Source organism: Eulemur rufifrons, chromosome 16 (genome assembly GCF_041146395.1).
Source record: "Eulemur rufifrons isolate Redbay chromosome 16, OSU_ERuf_1, whole genome shotgun sequence".
Lineage (NCBI taxonomy): Eukaryota > Metazoa > Chordata > Mammalia > Primates > Lemuridae > Eulemur > Eulemur rufifrons.
Window position 1 is genome coordinate 81,118,891 of NC_090998.1, and position 19,686 is coordinate 81,138,576.

Genomic DNA, 19,686 nt, shown 5'->3' on the forward strand with positions numbered 1-19,686 from the left:
TATAGGTTTGTAGCCTCGGAGCTATAGGCTATACCATATAGCCTCAGCATGTAGTAGGCTACACCACCTAGGTTTGTGAAAGTACACTCTATGATGTTCACACAATGAAGAAATATGCCTAATGATGACTTTCTCAGAATGTATGCCCATTGTTAAGCCCTGTCATTAAATAACACATGACTGTATTTTAGTGCCTTAGACTCCTGTTATCAATGTCTGGTATATGGTTCAGCAGCGCTGGCCTCTCCTGGGAGCTTGTAACAAATGTAGGTCCCACCCCTAACCCAACCTACAAAATCAAAATCTGCACTTTTAATGGTATCTCAAAGGATTTGTGTACAGTAAAGTTTGATAAGCACCTCCCAATACATTCAAAATGGAATGTGACTTATACCGATTAGACTAAAACTTTAATATTATCAGCCTTCAACTATGAATAAGGATATAAGCAGTGGTAACACATACAAGACTACCAGTGCAAGTGTAAACTGTTACAACCACTTTGGAAAACAATTTGGAAAACAATTACAACCACTTTGGAAAACAATTTGTTATCTACTAAAACTGAGAGGCATGTGCCCACAATCTAGCAATTCCATCTCTAAGTACCTACCCTGAAGAAACTCTCGCACAGTATACCAGAGACACAAAAAACAATGTTCTTAGTACCATTGTTCATACTAGAAAAAAAAATGAAATTATTCCATAAGAAAGGATAAATTGTGGCATATTTGTATGATAGAATAAAGAAGAAGGGTATTATAAATACAAATTTCAAGAGAGTGGTTATATTTGGTGAAATGGCATAAAAACACACGGGGCTTCAAAGGTATTGGTTATATTTTTTAAGCTTGGTGGTGGGTACCTAAGCATTTATTATTGTTCTTTAAATTGTGAATCTATATTACAAGAATGCATCAGTATGAATGATATTGTGATAGATTTTATTATTACTTCCAATTATTACTCCCCTCTTATAAGAGGATTATTATTGCTACTTATTGCCATGGTATTTGCAAGAACTCTGGGAGAATTATCTCCACTAGCATCAGGTTTAGCCATGTGACTCACTTTGGCCAATGGAATAAGGGCAGCAGTGACACCTACAAGCAGAAACAATTCAGCTATGTCTCCTTTCTCCCTCTGTCATGAGAATGGCCCATCCTAGACAGTTGCTGCTTCTTCAGACTGGATCCCAGTACAGAGACATGTGGAGAGCTGCAGCTAGCACAGCCAACCTACAGCAAGCCACAGGCAACACATACCAGGAGAAAGAAACGAAGTGTGGTCACTGAGAGCTTAGAATTGTTTATCACCACAGCATAACCCAACAAAAGCTAACCAAAAAAGTCTATATTTTAAAAAGCAATCTGACCCACAGATCCGTATCCATTTTAGTTGAGGAGAGCCTCTCTGATCTACTGAGCACGGAAAGGTTCCAGTCTATGGTCAAGGGATTTTAAAACAGTGGTTTCCAAACAGTTAAATCTCAAAAACCAGTCAAATTTCCTCCCAAAATTATACCAAATTAAAAACCATCTTTCCCTAAAAAATAACCATATATTTAAAGACCAAAAATGTAGAAGGGACAAAATCTTGGACAAAAGAGAGTCCTCTTCATTGAACACATTTAGATTTACAGGAAAATTCATCCCATGTTTCCTGTGAAAGCTCTGTCATGGTTTACCACTGGTCTACAGAGCCAATGTCAGGGAAACACTGAATTAAAGGAAAATGAACAGATACCAGATACTCCTTATGAATTCTACTTTACGTACAAAAACAAAAAACAGGAATGCTAAAATTGCTTATTAAATTGCTTTTTTAAAGTTAAGAAGAGGAAGTGTTATTATATGAGTGTGGATTTACCAAACCAGAATCTTGGAGAAAATCTGCCCCTTGTACCAAAGGAGGCACTCTGTTCCATTGCAAAGGTTAAATAATAATGCTTAGAAAATCCAGCAGAGCCATGAATTAGGAGGCATAAGTTATGCCCTAATACTAAGAAAGATAATAAATGGGAGCTTAACATTCCATTATCTTCACATGACCAAAAAAAAATTTCTGATGTAACCTACTACCAGTAATTATCTCATTTAGTCAAAAATCTCAAAACTTGTTGAGCAGGTGGGTATTTTATATTTGTATAAACAAACTAAAAACCACAATACTATCTCTCTCTTTTTCTGTTCTCTCTCTCTCTCTCTCATACACACACATACACAAAATAACCTAGAAGTCAAGTCATATAGTTGTTATGCATTCTTACTTCTACCACCTGCAAGTGTACCTTCTGCTCCTTTCGTTTTCTCTTTAAGTATATGTCTTTTAGGTTTCTGTTTGCTATTAAAATGTGCATCGTTACAAAACAGGATGTATTATGTGGTCAGGTAAATTAGCTTTCAGAGAGGTCAGCCAAACAAAACCAGACCTCAGCTGATATCTAAATTATTTCTTTGTTTTATAAAAAAAAAAAATTTGTAAATTCCTTTGAATAATACCTAGTAAATACTTAACATACTTAATAGTTTAATTACATAATAGGTTCATAAAGATAAGGATTTATGCCTATATAATTTTCTTTTTGCTGTACTCAAACAGCAGGATGGCTTTACGGCTGCTCAAATTTCTTCAACCATCTTCATTTAAGGATCCAAACCTGTGTAAACTTAAGTTGTCACCCTCAATGACTAACTCCTCCCATTCTAAGGAAAAACAACTTTTAAAAGGCCCCATAGCCTTTTAGATACTGGTTTCATCGACTGAACTCCTTAGCTTCCTCATTTCTTATCAAAAATTCCATCAGATCACCTTTCTCAGCACATATACCAAATAGTCTTCAATAATCATCCCTTCAGTTTTCCAGTGTTCACTCTAACACCACTTTCTGCCATCCCCTCCTTGCCAAATCCTTGTCCCATAAGAACTCATCTGAACCCCTGGGGACACTGTGGGACCCCAGACTTGACTACTGAATCATACCGAAGAACTCTTTTCTCCATTGGAACCAACCCTACAGCTATTTCTAAAATCATTTCTCATTTTTAGCCCTTTGATTTCATCATTTTCACCCAGGGGGCACCTTACCTTATTTCTTTTTGGTTCCATATTGTTTCACACTGACACAACATCTGCTGCTAGGTTACCCAGGCCAGCTAAATTATTATCTCTTATTCTGCTCTAAGCTTCCTTTACTCCAATCAAATCTCCTTTATTCAGTTTTCTCACCTTTACACTTTCTACCACACTACTCCCAATATCCAAGAACTTTCACCTCATTCCAAAGATCACAATAAACTTATGCCACTTCAAAGAAAGCTACCCAAATTAATGCAGAATTAAGGATACCGAAAGAGCAGTCAAAATTAAATAACCAAAACACAATTAGCAATTTTCCTACCACTTACAATTTTAAAGAGAGAATTTTTAAAAGTATCCACTTGGTTTCCCACTGCCGATTCCCACATGATAGAGAGGACATCATGAGTATCTTGTGATATTTAATATATTGCTTGGCCCTCAAAAGTTGAAACTCAATATGGCAATCTAAAATAAATCTCCAGAATTCCAAACATACTACCACTGTTTGGCTGAGGTATAATCCATGGTCTCCAGTTAAGAATATATAACTAGGGAAAAAAAGTGTATGGATCTCTTTTGCTCAATTCTTGTAGTTTACCAAGAAAAACGAACTATCCCATAGCAACAATTCTAAAGAATGCAGGTGAGCTCAATCAGTAATTGGTTCCATGAACTTTATAAGGTGTAAGTCTCAGACTGGTACTGGTACAAACAGCTGAATTATAGTAATTTACATACTTTAGCCTATAATTTTACCATTGTTCAGCTCATTTGAAAATTGAAATATAATAAGTACTACCGCACACTGTCCTCCCTGATTAAAAGGCTCACCTCTAAAGTGGAATTAAATTATCTCCATTTTCTTTTTCTTTATAGCTGAAATATATACAGTTAGCTCCTAAGGAAAATCTTGACTTCTTTGGCTTAAACTGGAAACATTCTATTTAAACTGAATCCAAGAACTCACATAGGTTTCATTTAGGTAGTAAGTAATGATGTCAAACTTTCTTGACAAGTTTAGAAAAATGGAAGATGAGTGAAAGGCCAATTAACTGCCATGTTAGTAATGCTGAATTGCTGTAAAATTAGTAGTCCTGAATTCTCTGCACACACACAAAAGCATGAGAAGTCATGGACATGATTCAGCTACTGATATCCAAAAGCTAGCTGACAGTATAAAACAATCACTCATTTCTAAGGTTGCCCACTGACAGAAATCAGTAATGTCACAAAATTTATCAATCTTAAAATTTCTGCATGCCTAAAAGACAGCTAAACATTTGTAAGGAATTTGTTTAAACCTAAAGAAATAATAGTGGGGCTAATAAATCCTCTGTATAATAAATCCTCAATACAACTCAAATAATTTTTCAAATGAAACCAAACCCAGAGCAACTGATTTTGTTCTCAGAATCACAACCCTAAACCCTCTTCCCACAAAATAATTAATAGAGAATTTTTTTAAAGAATTTTTATTTGGGCCGGGTGCAGTGGCTCACACCTGTACTACCACAGGCCAAGGTGGGTGGATTGTTTGAGCTCAGGAGTTTGAGACCAGCCTGAGCAAGAGTGAGACCCCCATCTCTACTAAAAATAGAAAGAAACTAGCTGGACAACTAAAAATTTATACAGAAAAAATTAGCCAGGCATGGTGGCGCATGCCTGTAGTCCCACCTACTTGGGAGGCTAAGGCAGGAGGATTGCTTGAGCCCAGAAGTTTGAGGTTGCTGTGAGCTAGGCTGACGCCAAGGCACTCTAGCCTGGGCAACAGAGTGAGACTCTGTCTCAAAAAAAAAAAAAAAAAAAGAGGGATACATCAAAAGCCAGCCAATGAATCAACTAAAACACAATCCACATTTACACCAACCTGCTTACTGAGAAAATGTTGACACAATAAATATGGTATGTGTCCAAAGAATTGAGTGGATTGCATAAACAAAGTACAGTTTATTCTACCAAGTGCCATAGATCATATCTAGCTCCTATCAAACCAACCAACTGAAAAGTGAAAAATAATTCAATCATTTAATTAGGAATTTTTATTAAATTGATAGCAATACATACATAAACAGTCTTTATAATACAAGAAGCAAATAATTACTAGAAGTACTAGTAGCACTAGTACTACTTTTTGAAACAAGCCAATGAATGGTTGGATAGCAAACAAGTTATATTGAGAACTCTATTTCAAAATTGAGAAACTGCTTTTAAATAACAAAAAAGGTGTATTTCTCCTACTCTATCTTTAACATTTCTTACATGTAACTTATTTTTTCAAAAACTATCAAACATTTAATGACTCTCTTACAACTAACATGTAACATTAATTTCCTGTAAACTATTTCAGAGAACATTCTCTTCTCATCACACAGCACCTCCTCCCTTATATGGAAGTTTATTTAAAAATTATAGCGACAGAAGATCTTGCTTCTGAAAACTGGTATTTTTGCTATTCTTCAATAAAGATTGAACCAGCTTTTCTTTTTTACTTCAGCAGTGGGGAAACTTACAGCTACACTTGAAACTCAAATGATTATCAATTTATTAATCTAATATTAATATTATACTTCTAGTTTCATTTTCTCTGGTAATTTGCACTTCTTTAAAAATCACTATTTCTTGTAGGTGTTTTTTATAAGCTGACTCAACACCTTTGTGTAACAAGATAGAGTACAAATAAAACATTTCCTGACCTGTTTGATGCTCATAAATCTGAAATAGCTAAATTTAGAAACTAAGTAAGTACATTTCACCAGCATTTCAAACAAGTAGAAATTGTTGTTCAGAAGTCATACATAAGTACACTTTACCCTTAACACATTCTTATACTCTTTAAGAGTTCAATTCTTAAAATGCAAATCCATTTCTGGGACCAAATTAGAACATACATTTGACTCTGTATAATTAAACTAAAAATTAAAAGCTTCCAGAATTTTTTTTTTTTTTTTTTTTTTTGAAACAGAGTCTCGCTCTGTTGCCCGGGCTAGAGTGAGTGCCATAGCATCAGCCTAGCTCACAGCAACCTCAAACTCCTGGGCTTAAGCGATCCTACCGCCTCAGCCTCCCGAGTAGCTGGGACTACAGGCATGTGCCACCATGCCCAGCTAATTTTTTTTTCTATATATATTTTTAGTTGGCCAGATAATTTCTTTTTATTTTTAGTAGAGACAGGGTCTCACTCTTGCTTAGGCTGTTCTCGAACTCCTGACCTTGAACGATCCACCCGCCTCGACCTCCCAGAGTACTAGGATTACAGGCATGAGCCACTGTGCCCGGCCTAAAAGCTTCCAGAATTTTAAGGTACAGAAAAGATGCCAACAGGTCAAAGTTTAAAAGAAAAAAAAAAATCTTCTTTTTAAGAAAAAAGAAGAAAGGAAGCCAATATGTCAATGTTTAAAAGAAAAACAATCTGGAGATGGGATTCTACTGGGGAAAAAAGAAAAAGAACAAAACTTCCTTTCTAAGAAAAGTAAAAGGAAAAAATTATTTGCCACATTTAAGATTATCATTTTTATTCTACATTTTTAAACCAAGAATGTCCCATAATTTTCATGGCTATCACATTTCAAATACTTACTCAGGGCACTTCTATTCACCCACAGGCCCTTCTCTTTCCCCCATCCCTGGGGTGAAGCAACACCCTACACCCCCCTGAGCTGGCTGCACATTACCTTCCATTAGGTGATGAAATAGGCAGCGCAAGACAGCTCCCACACCAAGGTCTTCCTCAGGCGGTGGCCTAACATCCCCTTCCCCAATACCTTCACAATGGCATCACCCAGGGGGATGAAGCCAGATCTTCTACCTTCCCCAAACTGCACTTTCCCCTAATTCAGTTCTAGTGCACCAATTCACTAGAAGAGACTATATGCAGATTAGGTAAGTTATAGGTACACAGTGTCATATTACTCAATTATCTTGGCATCAGATTCAAACAATGACCTAAGTTCAGTATCTTTAGTCCCTGCAATCAAGTCTCTCTTCAACCCTTTGGTCAGGGTTGAGTACTTTATTATTCAAATACCAGGTTTTGTTGTTATTGTTCTTGTTGTTGTTTTTAAGGAGTCCTTTTCAGGAGGGCTCTACTCAACCCAAAATTCAAGCCCAAAGACCAACATAACTGCCATATAGTGGTCTTTGCTCATAAAAATGTCCTGATTACCTTTCTTTCCCAGATCATTTCAGAGTGTATGTTTAATATCTACTGGCACAGAGTTCCCTTTCATTCTTTTTCTTTTTTTCACATAGTATGTATTCAATGTAAAAAAAAGAAAAAAAGTCAAGGATAAACAATAACTATTTATCCTGGAAATCTACCATCCAGAAATAATCATTGACGATACTGGTACATATAACTTTATTATATTTTTTCAAATATATATTTTAAACAAAAATGGGCTGATATTGTCCATGCTGTTTTGCATCCTGCTTTTTGTATTTCATAAAATATCAATAACATTTTCCTAATAAATTTTATTCTACAGTTATTTTTGGCTATTTACGGTGTCTTCTATTTCTAAAATTCTTAGGAGCTCTGAAATTTCTTCTATTTTCTTTCCTCCTTCTCCCTCTCCACACATTCTCCAATAAGAACTGCACAACTGAAAGGCAACAGCCTTCATCCAATTAATGCATCCTAAACACTTTCAGAGAACTCACAATTGTGCTGTCTTCCATTTTTCATAGCCATGATTTCACTTATATCTTATATTTGTTAGATGATTGTGAAAAAATAACTACACCTGGCCTAACAAGCTGCCAAGTCTATGGTGTATCTCCTCCACAATCCATCACATGTAATTCAAAATGAAAATAACACCAAATGAAATAAGAGTCACAAAAAGGTATGATTTTTCCCTATGAATACTACTTGTTTTTTAAAAATTATAAAACACTAAATTGTTTAATTTTTTTTTTTTTTTTTTTTTTCTTTTTTGGTGTCCCTTGCTAATGCTCAAATGCTTAGACTGTCTATTAAGCACTGTTCCCGGGGATTGAGAAAGGAAAAGTCTTTTTTGTTCTAAGAAGCAATATGAGATTGAATTCAGGTTCTAAAATCTGTACACAATCAAAATCCCATAGCTGAGTTTACATATGTTAGTCAGACACATTTTAAAAGAATATTAACTATCTATTCAAAGTTGTATTATTTACATGGAATCTTTGTGGCAAATGTTTTATACTACGTTTGAAATCGTACAAAGTTTAATGAGATATTTGACATGGTTTCATTGGGTGAATAAGTCAATGATATCACTTATATTGAGTGATTTTATGGAGGAATTTCAAGTGACTTATTTCTCAAATCTTCACATTTTATTGAGAGACAATTTGCTTCCAAAAAATTAAATGTCAAGAAGTGTCAACACACTAATGATAATGATAGTAGTTAAGAGCTTGGGCTTCAGAGTCAAACTGGCTTACATCCTGACTTTCACTGGCTGTGGGATCTATGCCTCTATACTTCAGTTTCCTCCTGAAAAACATACCTTCTTCACTGAGTTATAGAGAGGATTATATGACTTAATACATAGAAAGTGCTTAGAACAGTGTATTTAGCCTTCAGTAAACATTAGCTTATATTATCATTATTCATCACTTAAATAGTATACATTTTTATAAAAGGCTCAAAACCTAACTTCCCACCTCTTTCTCCTCTTACCAGTGAATATACTCTCATACAATCACAAAAATGTACATGGTTGTATTGGCTTATAATTTTCAGATAAACTGTTTTATTCCAATTTTCTGTAAAAAATCAACTGGAGCTTAATACTGAACACTTTATATAACTTACCTATCCTGTTTTTCATTACATTGCCAGCATATTATAAGATATTGTTTTCATATATATCCACTTATCAGTATAAATACAAACTAAACAGTACCTATATATACTAAATAGTATGAGTCTTCAGGAAATCACTGCTTTAAAAGGAAAAAAGACAATGAAAGCTGGAATTGGAAGTAATCCTAATAGTGTTTTTAAATTTAAATATCATAGCTCACATATTTTTAATTTAAAAAAGACATCTAAATAACATTTTTACAATTTACAAATAAAACAAACTATCTTAAACCATGCTATAATGGTTATTCTAGACTGGAGAACTAAGTCCACTCCACCAGAACTCATGAAGCATTAGAAAGATGGAATCCACCATGAGTTTGCCTGGAGTCATTTTAAAATCCAATTAATCTAGAAATGCTACAGTACAGAGTTTTCTGACTTTTGGGGGGAAAGAATTAAAAGTATCACTATAAAACTTATTTACTGTTTGTTACTAAAAGATGGAGGAAAGTGGCAGGTATACTGAAGAAAATAGCAGCTGGGCTTTGGACTCTAGGGCTTCCTATTAACTTGCTTTCTTTGCATAGATGTAACAGTCTGCTTTCATTAAGTCCTAATAGAATACACTATATAATAATGAAAAAGATTTATTTTTCCACGGAACATTCCTTTGGCCCTATTAGTTTCCTGCATTGTTTGTATTTACCTGGTCAGGAATATGAGCAGCTTATCAAAAAGCCACTTAGAGAATAATAATACACAGCTCCAAAGAACTAGAGTCTAATCAATAAGTCCTCCAAAATATTAAAAAACTTAAACCCAAAGGAAAAGAGATCACCCTTTCTACATAACATCAATACCACTTACAGCAAAAAGAATAACTTTAAATGTACTTATCACATTTAATTAAAAAAAAAAACCTAGGAGATGGACATGTTCATACTTCGCAGTATAGGAAACTGAGTCTCAAGGAGGTTAAGTAATATGCCCAGGCCAGGTGTGGTGGCTCACGTTTGTAATCTTAGCACTCTGGGAGGCCGAGGCAGGCAGATCGTTTGAGCTCAGGAGTTCAAGACTAGCCCAAGCAAGAGCAAGACCCCGTCTCTACTAAAAGTAGAAAGAAATTATAGGGACCCCTAAAAATATATATAGAAAAATTAGCCGGGCATGGTGGCGCATTCCTGTAGTCCCAGCTACTCGGGAGGCTTAGGCAGGAGGATCACTTGAGCCCAGGAGTTTGAGGTTGCTGTGAGGTAGGCTCATGCCATGGCACTCTAGCCCGGGCAACAGAGTAACACTCTGTCTCAAAAAAAAAAAAAAAAAAAGTAATATGCCCAAAGTCATAAAGTTAGTAAGATAAAGACATTGGACTTGACAACTTTCTGACTAACCAGGTAATGATAAGGAAGCCATTGCAGGTGATCCTTCTATACCAGTGTAAGTGGCCTTAGGCACAAAGACTACAGAACCAAGATCTATCTCTCCAGTGTTCCTTCCCAGCTCTCTTCATGCCCAACACTGGAACCCAGTAAACTGGATTCAAGTTATTTTTTAACAATTGATTACTCAAGAACGAAAACAGCTTCTTCCTAGATCTCACGTCGGATTCACAGGTGAACTCTCTCTGTACTATCTTCTATTACTCAATTAATAAATGAACAAATACTTTCTGAAGACCCAGAAACATAATTATATCATAAATCACCTTATTCATAAGTGCCATAAAAATAGTGTGGAAGAGACCACTTGTAACTTTAATACCTGTTCCCAGAATGCTCTTACATTATAATACTAATATAGTATTACAATACATACTAGTATAATACATTATTGCACTTATTTACATGAAGGTCACCTTTACTAGTATATGAACTTTTGATACAAAATTCTGCATATTCCCCACTCAGTAGTGGACAAAATGTAAGTGTTCACCAAATACATGTTGAAAGGAGAAATGAATGAAATGATGGTGAGTTGATACTTAAAGAACACGTAAGATTTAGAGAAATGGGGGAGGAAGAAAGAAGAAGAAGAGACAAGGAGGAGGGGGAGGAGGGGAAGGGGGGGGAAGAGGGGAGGAAGAGGAGAGGAGGAGGGGAGGAGGAGGGGGACATTCCAACAAGGTGAATGGTAACCAGGCAGAATACTAATGGTGAAAAGGATAGGTCTGAGCAGAAGATTCACATGACCAAGCAGCAAAATGGCAAACTGGGGAAGACCTGGAATTCCTGACTAGGGGACTTAGGACTTTGTTTTTAAATTAGGACAGTTGTTTTTGAATGTAGAGGAAAACTTTTTTAAATTAAGCCCTATGTGAAATCTCAATATATAAACCAGTTTTTGTTTTTTTTTTTGAGACAGAGTCTCACTCTGTTGCCCAGGCTAGAGTGAGTGCCGTAGCATCAGCCTAGCTCACAGCAACCTCAAACTCCTGAGCTCAAGCGATCCTCCTGTCTCAGCCTCCCGAGTAGCTGGGACTACAGGCATGCACCACCATGCCCGGCTAATTTTATAAACCAGTTTTGTAAAAGCAAAGCAGTACCACTGGAAGCAAGTACAAACCTGGTTTCTACCCACTCAATCCCCAGCTTATCCAACTTGAAAAGCCCCTAAAACCCCTCCTCACATTTTGAAAACCACTGGGTTAGAAAAAGGTCTCAAAGGACAGATACCAAATTTGCTCAAAGCATTTACCTGTGGGAACTGGGTTTGCCTAGATAGGGGAGTGAGTGTAAAGGAGGATGTGAAATATTTTCCCTTTTTTTAATCCTGTACCTTTTTATATTATTTGAACTTTTGTTTACATTGAACACTTTTTGTTTTTTAATTTAAGTAATAAACAAGAGGAAACCATTGCTCTAAAAAAGTATTTTTAGTGGTTAACTTCAAGTGGATTGCTATTAATTTCCCTACAGCAGGACATTTTCTTGACTAAATTACAATGAAAATGAACATCTTTGTGCATAATTCTTTCCCATATTTAGAATTATTTCCATATGATACATTTATACAAGTTAATAGTTTCAATTTAGTTCTACAATGCACTGCTTAAAATAGAACTCTGTAGAACATAAAAATATAAAATTCAATGAGTATCTTTGAAAGCCATCCTGTATTAGCAAAATTTGACTCTAGCATTCTTTAGTTTAAGATATATAAAATCTAACTAACAAAGCTAATTAGTAAAATTTCCACATCTCAAAAATATACTAAGATAAATTTGAATCAGAACTGAAATCTCTCTACCTTTCATGAATTTTTCATAACTTCTCTTGCCACTTATCAGAACCATATTTTCCTTCACAGTTGGGTTTCACAATTTAATTCTGTGAAGTCATAATGCTGTGACAGTAAAATCATTCTCTTTCAACAAACTGACATCATTAAATTCTTATTTGTGAGTTCTTTAGGGTATATGGATGTTCTATTTTTACTTCTTCTATGAGTAAAATCTATTTTCTGTTGACTCTCCATTAAGCTCATGTGATTGATACATTTTAATCTAATTTATTCCCTTTGTCCTCAACCATCTTTCTAAAACTGCCTTTTGGTGAGTGCTCAGAAAATGCCTATATGTTCAAACAAAATATAAATGATTGCTGGATTGCCTCCTCCTGGAATAATCTGTCATTGCCCTTCTCCTTTGGAGAAATTTCAAAACCAGAAACTTAACTGTTCTTTTTAATATCTCTACTACTGTTTTAATATAATGTGAGTATTTTTGCTAAATTGCCCTTTAAAGTAAGTGAATACAGTTCTATCACTAATATGATTTCAAGTGAAAAAAAAATTCTAAGGAAAAAAATATTTTTCTTTGTCCAAAAGTGAGTATTACTAGAAAATGGCAAAGTAATTTCTACTACTATGTAACACTTCCAATATTAAAGATATTTAGACTCTATCAGCAGAGATTTGCTTAGTCTCTATTGTGAACCAGGGGCTATGCTAGATGCCAAAGATTCAATGTGAAAGGACAGAATCAAGGTTGTAAGGTTTTAAGACTGGAGTGGAGTCCATGGGAGGGGCGGCACAGCCAAAAGTCAAAGCACCCTCCCAGGTTTTGGCACCAAATGTAAGGTTTTTCAGATTGGCCGGCACCAGAGAAAGAAAGACAAGCAGAGTTGAAAGGGATAAGTAAAGAGGCTTTATTGGAGCGCTCCCGGGTGAGGATAACGAGTCCCAAGAGAGAGACCCAGGCGAGCTTCACGGGTTCCACGAGTAGACCAGAGAAGTCCCATCACCCAGAAGTTTTGAGTGGGCTTATATATGTATTTAGGACTGGGGGTGGGGGTTTCTTTGGCGAGAAGATTTATGGTGGGGAGAGCAAGGAATTTTCCGTTGCAGTTTTAGGGTGGGTATTGAGAAATAGGAGGGGCTGGTGGTATGGGTGGACTCTAGGAACCGAGACCTTTATCAGGGTAACTATCCAGGTGTGGTCATCCTTTAACTTAGCTGGGCCTTGCAGGCATTGTTCTTGGCAGGTCTCGTGGGCTTCTTCTTTTTCCATTAGGGAGGGGAGGGGTGCCCGCCACCAGCCTTACAAAAGGTCTGTTCTCAGACTTTTTGGTCTTGCTGCAAAGGTACTAATACTTAGGCAAACAAGGAATCTTTACAAAATAGGAGGCTCCTCCCACTGGAAGATTCTTTAGAAGAAAGAGATTGGAACTGACTTTTGGAACACCTGTAATACTGGGCCAGGGATTCGGAAGTTTACATCTGAGTTAAGAAAAACCAGGTACCCAGAGGGATCTTTAGAAAATATGAATCTAATCAGGCCCTGATTAAAACTTTTCAATGGCTTCCTATTTCCTCTAAGATAAATCCAAATTCTTTAATAAGGTTAACTAAATCCTGCATAAACACTTCCACATAGCCCTACAATCTAGTAAGTATCTATGTGTGACACACTCTCATTTTCTATGTCTTTTTTAAAACACACTGGTCACAACCCACTAACTTGATACCACACTCTACTAGTAGGTGCTTGCAGTTTAAAAAATACTTTAGTGTACTACACTCTCACTTCTTGGCCTTTCCACATGTTCTTTGGCCTGATCCTCAGTCTTCCCTTTTACCTGGCAACTTCCTATTCTACTTACGATCTCAGCTCTTAAACATCACTTGACTGGCCCTCTTAGATTAGTTCCCCTCCCTCTGTGTTCCCAAATTACACTTAACCAATAGTTACGCTTTATTGTAATTGTACTTGCACTAATTGTTTTTCTAGACTGTGAACTCCTAGAGCAAGTACCCATTCTTGTTCACCACTGAATCCCCAGGGCCTCGCCCAGTGCCTGCTACATAGGAGACACTCAATAAATATTTGAGGAGTAAAACAAGGAAATTGACTTGAATAATCTATATATTTAACCACACAATAAAATGATCACCCACTTTTAAGATAGTTATTTCCAAGGAAACTATATTATCAATCTGTTTTTTACACTGATAGCTAAGTTCCTAGGCTAGCCTACAAAACACTATTATCCACAACACACTTAAGGATGAGAGGATGGGCGCTTATTTCACTCTGCAATGATCAGTGATGATGGAACTCTCACTCTCTAAGCAGGAGAAAACAGGATTAAAGGAACACTTTTCTATCCCTAGTTCCTCCTACAGTAAAGTGACTTATCTAAGACAGGGGTAAAGGTCAATGTTCCAGATGGCAGATAGGCTCCACTCCAGTGCATTCACTGGCTCCCTTGGACTTGCATGCCCTCAAGGAAAGAAAGTTTTCCTTTCCATTTCAATTCTTATGAGGTAAGCTCCTTAGGGCAGGACTTTCCCTTGGGCAAGAGAGACCTGCCTTGTTTTAGGTCCTACAGTTCTAACTGGGCAGGTAAATTAAGAAGGAACAGAGTAAGCACATATCCAACTCAGCTTTACCAGAAATGGAAATCAAACTATTATTTTAATAGTATTTTAATCCCCATTTGATTTCTTGAATCTGATCTCAATTTAAACAAATTCTAGAGAGAGAAGGGGTATAATTAGCACCCTGAAAAGCTTCAACATGAACAAGAGTAATCCCAGTTTGATTTCTAGGTCCTAGGAGAGCAGTGAGTGAGGAAGAGCAAGGTGAGGCAAAAAGCGAGAGAAATCAAATGAAGGAGGTTTCTTCCACTTTTCCTATTTAGACATTCTTCTTGGGCAAAAATGGTTAAATAAGTTGATTCTGTCTTTATATCCTACAACTTTTCCTTCCAAACTGTTTCATTCTTGCTTTGTTTTTCTCATCTTCCAAACCCGTCATGCCATCTAAAGCTCTCCACTTTCAACATCCATGCTTTTAGAAATATGGCAAGTTTTGCTCAAACTTCCAAAATGTTCCATGATCCCATAATGCTTACCTCTCCCGTCCCTCCTCAAGTCAAAACTCCCATTTCCTTAGTGTAGCTGATCAAAGAGAAAGTAATCTGACTAAACCCCTTCACATTAAAATAGAATAACTGACAGTTCCAGCCATTTCCATATATATGTTTCCATAGTTGTTATTTCTATGTATTTTTAAGCTAAATAAATCTAACTACAGTAATTTCAGAGAAAAGATGAGGGATCCCGATAAGTCTACCATAAAGGGGGCAGGTCACCTCTGACCATCATTTGCCAGGGGGCATATCCCCACGGTTGTTCCCAATTTTCACTGTTCCCCACTTTCAGTCTTTCTCAATAAATGGCACTATAAACTCCAGGGGCAGACAATGACAACACGGGAAAGCATCTGTAGTTCCAGGACATTTGTACATCCAACAGGTAAGTTGGTAACAATCAATATTAGGTTGGATGTTTTCTATTTTCAATATGTTTGATGATAATTTTATCATCAAAAACAAAGCAAAAACACAGTCAGGTTATATGCCGAAATTATCAGCCTCATTCTTCTAATAAAGGCAGTGAGGTATAAAAAGATTAAATCATGTTTACATTGTTTTATAATTTATAGGTTGAAGAGCAGGATTAGGTTGCACTTCACATACTTTTTTTTTTCCATTTTTGAGACAGCATCTCACTTTGTTGCCTGGGCTAGAGTGCTGTGGCATCAGCCTAGCTCACAGCAACCTCAAACTCCTGGGTTCAAGCGATCCTCCTGCCTCAGCCTCCTGAGTAGCTGGGACTACAGGCACGCACCTCCATGCCCGGCTAATTTTTTCTATTTTCAGTTGTTTCTTTCTATTTTCCTCAGTAGAGACAGGGTCTTGCTCTTGCTCAGACTGGTCTCGAACTCCTGAGCTCAAGCGATCCACCCGCCTCGGCCTCCCAGAGTGCTAGGATTGCAGGCATGAGCCACCGTGCCCGGCCCACATACTTTTTTAATCAGTTGATTATCCATTATCTCAATTTGGAAATCCTTAATTTTATTTTCTATAAAGTTTCTGAAATTTGGCAGTATACTTTTAAACAGTGACAAAGATTCTTTGCTCGACCAAACTTTAGTCAGAGCTCCTGAACCTTCTCTGAGGCCCATGTGTGCACTTAGTGTAAAATCCAGTTTTAGCAAAGAACCCTACTAAGTCAGTTTAGGAAAAACTCCTCACCCTTGCTATCTGATCACCCTCAGATACCTGCTGAGGTTCCTCAACTTCCACTGTCCCTCAGGTGATGTTTGATCACCCTGGCCTGTCTTCCAAGAATCCTGTTAGGTTGGTTTGGCCTGAATACCCATTACTCCTGATGTTTCTCCTTAGTAGTTTTCTGTCCACTGGCCCCAATCTTGTTTCTTGGCTATAAATTCCCACTTGCCCATGCTGTATTCGGAGTTGAGCCTAGTCTCTCTCTTCACTGCAAAATCCCATTCCGTGGTCCCTATACCTATTCCAGTGGTCCTAAATAAAGTCTTCCTTACCATGCCTTAACAAGTATCATTGAATAGTTTTTTTTGCTATGAAAGACCTGATGCTAAGTTTGTGTGTACTCAGAAACTAACCATGAAATAAGCATAGCAGCACTCATTCAGCTGTAAGTGGCTCTTAACTTCAGTGCCATAAAAAATATTTATTTACCCACCCACTTATGAACATAATTATAATGAAACTATACAAACTTATGAAAATAAGATTCTTCACTTTGCTGAGAAGCATATGAAATTTTGAGTAGTTTGTGCTTGCCATTTATTATTAGTTTGTTTAGTGAGCCGCCAAGACAAATTATTTGTAATTAAAGTGATACTCTGACTTTTCAAACTGGGCATAGACTATATGAAAATGCCAACTATGGGTAGTCTCCTTTGACTCTGGTCAGGAACACCCCTTCTGTGGCTTTTCTCAAGATACCAGAAAATGGAAAAGGGAAGTAAGATGCCCAAGAATTAAGAGGCAGGGTATTCCGAAAGACTTACATGGCACCTATTCAACCTTTATCCAAGTATAAGCATTACTTTTTCTGATATCAGGTTGGTTGGGGTTTTTTTAGTCAGTGTGAGTACCTCAATCTAGAATATTTTTCTATCAGTCAACACTAAAACTCAACAATAAAAAGCCAAATAACCCAATTAAAAAATGGGCAAAGGATTTCAACAGACATTTCTTCAAAGATACACAAATGACCAATAATCACATGAAAAGATGTATGCAACATCCCTAGTCATTAGGGAAATGCAAACTAAAACCAAAAACATATCACTTCACACCCACTAGATGGCTACAATAAAAAACAGCCAATAGAAAATAACAAGTGTTAGTGAGAATGTGAAGAAATCACATACACTACTTGGTGGGAATGTCAAATGATGTAGCTGCTTAGAAAAGCTTGGCAGTTGCTCAAAAAATTAAACATAGAGCAATTTCACTCCTAGGTATATACCCAATTCATTGAAAACATATGTCCACACGAAAACTTGTACACAAATGTTCACAGCAGTATTATACACAATGGCCAAAAAGTGGAAACAACCCAAATGTCCATCCACTAATGAACGGATAACAAAATGTGGTATTGTGATACACCAATACAACGGAATATTAATCAACTATTACAAAAATAAAAGTACTGATACATGCTACAACATGAATGAACCTTGAAAACATTATGCTGTGTGTAAGATGCCAGACACAAAAAGCCACATAGCCTATGCTTCCCTGTATATGAAATTTCCACAACAGGCAAACCCATAGAAACAAAAAGTAGATTACTGTTTGCCAGGGGAGGGGTCAAAGGGAAATAAGGAGTGACTGCTAAGAGAAACAGGGTGTCTGGGGGATGATGATCTGGATAGTGGTGATAGTTGCAAAACTTTGGGAATATACTAAAAGCCACACTTTAGAAGGATGTTTTAAGGTATGTGATATATATTTCAATTTTTAAAATTGCTCGTTTACAAAAAAAAGATGACATATATACATAATATACATATAAATGTATATAAGTAATAAATATATATGTGTCATCTCTTTCTATAAATGTACATTTGGTCTTTTAAAATTGAGGTATATTCCATATATATAAAAAGAAGAGAATGAAAGAACACGGGGATCAGGGCAATTGCCGAGCCCTGAAGCAGGAATCTGGGGTGTGCCGGAGCCTGCCTCGCAGCATCTCCATCTGAGCTCACCTTCCACCCATCACTCTGCCACCGCCGGTCCCCAGCGCCCGGGACCATTCGCCCGAGGTGGCCGGCTTTGCTCCCAGCGCCGGAGCAGCCTCCCCTCCGCCCGAGCTGGGGCGGGCGCGAGGGCCGGGTTTGGGCGCTGCCCGCCGGCCGGAGAGGGGCCCGGGGCGGGCACGGCGGTGGGCACAGCGGCTCAGGCGGGGCCGCGCCCACCGCCCCCGCCCTCCCGAGTCCCGCCGCCGTTCAGAGCCCGGCTCCGGCCCCACCTCCCTCCAGTACCTGGGATGCGCCCCAGCGCGGCGCCGCGGCCAAAGCCGAGACTTTCCCTCCATTATCACCTGCCCCGGAGCGCGGCAGCTGCAGCGGCCGGTGCGAGGAGAGGGGACCCCATGTCCTCAGACCAGACCGAGACACCTGGGGCGGGGGATGGAAGGACATTCACCTAGTCCCCGGGCACCGGAGGCAGCAGCCAGCCCGCGGCTCCTTCCTGCTCGCGCGCCTCCTCGCACGGTCGCGGCCCCGCGCTGACAGCCCGGGCGCCGGCGCTCGCGGCCCGCTTGCTCCCCACCGCCCCGCCCCGCGCGGCCGCCACGCGCAGGCGCAGCCGCGCCGCCGCCCGAGGGGAAGCCCGGGCCTGGTGATGTGGCCGCGGGGCGGCGACCGGGAGTACCGGCGCCGCGCCTCCAGGACCCCTGGCTGCGCTCTGACGGACGCCCGCCGGGAGCCGGCTGGACGACAGCTAGAGGGCAGATTTCAGGGGAGCCTGCCCGGGAGAGAAAGGCTGTGGCCTTCTTCAGCAGCCCTCCTCTCCGCCAACCCACGCACAGCCACATCACCCGCTGCTCCAAGGTCCGAACCCCCGAATCCATGACTCATGATTTGTGTTCTCAAACCAGGGGCCTCCTTTTGGCTGGGTTCCTGTTTCTTTCTTCCAGACTGGGATCAAAACCAAGGCACATGCCTTTTGGCGAGCGACACAGAGTGTGGGCGGTGCGTGAGCCGAGGTCTGAGAGCCGAGGGTGGACCACCACTGAGGGGTAGGTTTGGAGCACCCCGTCGCACCCTCTCGGTGGCAAAGCAAAGTCCATGGGACTCTGAGGAGTTGGCTGGGGTGCCAGGCTTTTCAACTTTGCCCACACTTGCTTTTAAACCTAGGTAAAACTGAGCCAAAGTCTGCAGTGGAAGCCTAAGAGCTCATTTATTTTATTTAACAACTATTTATTGAGCACCTATTGTATATGGTTCAGGTAATGAGATATAACCCCAG

General features: G+C 38.6%; 1 protein-coding gene across 3 annotated transcripts in view; it reads right to left on the reverse strand.

Moving 5' to 3' along the window:
- Nucleotides 1-18,950, reverse strand: part of SLC41A2 (solute carrier family 41 member 2) — a 114,091-nt gene extending 95,141 nt beyond the window's left edge. Inside the window, exon 1 of one of the 3 annotated variants that reach the window (XM_069489777.1) lies at nucleotides 18,862-18,950. The gene's annotated coding sequence lies outside the window, so the exon portion shown is untranslated. Of the gene's footprint in view, nucleotides 1-4,759; nucleotides 4,799-6,752; nucleotides 6,918-18,861 lie in introns of those variants that run through there. The other 2 variants (XM_069489776.1, XM_069489778.1) reach the window with 2 other exon arrangements.
- Nucleotides 18,951-19,686: the final 736 nt, after the last annotated feature.